Here is a 2,769-nt window from a genome sequence, read left to right on the forward strand (position 1 = left end):
ACAAATTATGTGGAGTAAAATCAGTTCCCTAAGTTAGAAAGACCCAGAATGTCCTGTGAGTTAAAAACATGAAGACATCAAAAATGGGTAAGAAAATCTGGATTAGCTTTGAGCTGGAGGTCATATGTAAGGCTTAAAGTATAACCAGAATTCTAATAGGCAGAAATTGTACAGGCATTGCAGATGGAAGAAATGGCAAGAGGAAAGATACAGAGGAAGAAAGACAAAGGATCCAAATGCTAACAGACATTGCTTTTTTGAGGTGTAGGTATCTCCAGAAGGAGATGCCTAGTTAGGAATTTTTCTGGAAGTGTAGAATTGGGAATCTTCTGTGTTGAGGGAATGGTTGACACAAAGGAGGAAAACATCTATGGAGACAAGATGAGACCTGAAGAAAGAATCTTGAGGATCACCTCAATGTTGAAGGGAAGAAAACATCCAATAACAGAAAGAAAAAACAAAAGTCGCGAGACACTTGTGAGTATAGTGCAGTGTACCTATGGACAAGGGACCACACACACTCAAGGAAGGTGATAAGGAAGATGAGAACCCAGAGAAGACAATTGGCTGAGGCAATTAGGTGCTGACTAATGACCTTCACTAGAGCAGTTTCCGAATATGAAGGGCTTTATCAGTAAATCAATTTAGTAAAGAAAGATTCTTCCTCAGGCCCCAGTGCAGTCTCTGTGGCCTCTTGATCTCTCTGTCTAGAGATATCCACTCTCTTTTTCAGCTAGAGTGGAAGCGGAATCCCTTCTCAAGAAGGGATGCCTGGATTGTACAGGCCTCTCAGCTTCAGGTACTCAACCGAATTTGCCCCAGAGGACCTAAAAGATAAGACTGACCATGGTAAATAATTAGGTGTGGAGCTTGGTGTCTTTTAGTTCTGAAATACTAGCAGGTTCAGTTTTGACAGATTTAAGAGACTGGGCTAATGGTGACTAATACAGGAGTATACAACTGTAGATGTTTCGTAATCTACAAGATATATTTGGAATAGTACTGCATCTTTTGTGGGTATTTATTAAACCATCTCTTTTTTTCAAGCAGTTGAAAAGTAAATATTAGTTAATATTTAGTTTTGCTTTTATGGTATTTTGTTTCTGTCTTTAAAATTAAAAATTCAGTGCCATAGAAAGATCTATAGGGTACTCAAAAAGAATATACAGAGGGTGCCAAAAAAAGTATATACATATTAAGAAAGGAAAACTGTATTAAATTGTAATACTCAATATATACTGATAACAAAAGAAGTCACGTTTGACTTTTGCAGTTACAAGAGGTGCTGAAAGTGGTTACCATCAGCATCCAGACACTTCTAATTACGGTGAAATACTGCTTGAGCAACGTTGACCAAAGTGTCCACTTATAAACATTGTTTTGGCATCCCTGGTATACTTGCACTGCACTCTTTTATAACAAAGTCTTTAATAAAAGAAAATATAAGACAAAACTTCCCAATGCGGGCTCTAGAATTTGGGTTAGATTTTAAAATTTAGATTAATAATACATGTAACTCAAGAATATACAAAATAAAGTAGATAAAACTTGATTTATTATCTAATGAATAGATGTTTGTTATCTAATAAAAGCACCATGTTAGTAGATGTAAACATGCAAGAGCTCAACTTAAATTTAATTAAACAGAGGATTCTCAGAAACAGAGAAGTCATCTTTTTATGATCCATGAAAACAAGAAGAAAGCTTTCCTTTAAAAAGAACATTCCACCTCAAGATTTTGAAGAGATTTACAGGAGAGGAAGCTGTGGTGAAGAAAGGGATATGTTTAAATTTAATTTTCTAAGTCCATATGGTCATTTAAAATTAGAATTATCAAGCAGAAAATTATCGTTTTATGTAATATCAGACACTTCTGCAACAAGCATCTGGGGAAATCTTTATTTTTGGAAGTATCGAGCATTACATTGGTTGCTTTGGAGATTGCATGTTCAGGTTCTTCTCCCAATCTCATCGGTCAGCAGAGTAGCCCCCTCCACTCCTAGGGAAGAATAAGAGAAGAGGCAGAGAAAAGATGAAACTGTTTCTCCATACTATTCTGGAAATTTCTCCCTTCCCAGGACACAAAACCATGGGGGGAAAAATGTGTTCCACTAACATCTGTCTGTACTTGGTGACCAGATATTCTGGTTTGCTGGGGATAGTCACAATTTACATCTGTGTCCTCTAGTGGTTAGTGGGAGTGCACCTTTTAGTTCTCGAAACTGTCCCAGTTTAGATAGTACATTATATGGACACCCTACATATGGCTACATAAGTAGCAATTGCCCTTTGTAGACCCAGAAGTATAATATTAAAAATAGAAATTTCAAGGACTACTTTCAGAGATCATATCTATGGTTCATTACTAGAGAAGTTTCCCTGAAACCATGAGGAGGAGGTGTAGTGTTCTCTCCAGAGCGCCCAGCTGGTTCTGCTCAGTGTTGTTTCTAAAACTGCCATTTGTCATTGGTGATCCATCTTCTCTTCCTTCGGGAGAGCAGGAGGGAGAGGACACTGTCTGAAGAAAAAAAGGAAAAAAAAAAAAAAAAGAAGTTTCATAATAGTTTCTACTTACCCTACAAAATGAAGGAGTATGAAATTTCAAAATAAGAAAAGATGATAAAATCAAACATGCACTACAAGTGGTGACATTTAAATAAGAGTAGGTTTTTACATATTTTTAAATGGTTAGTCATATTCAATAAACCAATTTGTGCTATTTTCTCTTTCCCCTCTTGAGAGAAAAGGCTTCATATAATCTTTGGTTCA

The 2,769-nt window shown here is 36.5% G+C and overlaps 1 pseudogene; it reads left to right on the forward strand.

Annotated features, from left to right (window-relative positions):
* Positions 1 to 2,329: 2,329 nt before the first annotated feature.
* On the forward strand, positions 2,330 to 2,522 carry LOC141567743 (small nucleolar RNA U3; annotated as a pseudogene).
* Positions 2,523 to 2,769: the final 247 nt, after the last annotated feature.

The sequence above is a fragment of the Rhinolophus sinicus genome, chromosome 8 (assembly GCF_057876585.1).
Source record: "Rhinolophus sinicus isolate RSI-liver-muscle chromosome 8, RSI-T2T, whole genome shotgun sequence".
Taxonomy (NCBI): domain Eukaryota; kingdom Metazoa; phylum Chordata; class Mammalia; order Chiroptera; family Rhinolophidae; genus Rhinolophus; species Rhinolophus sinicus.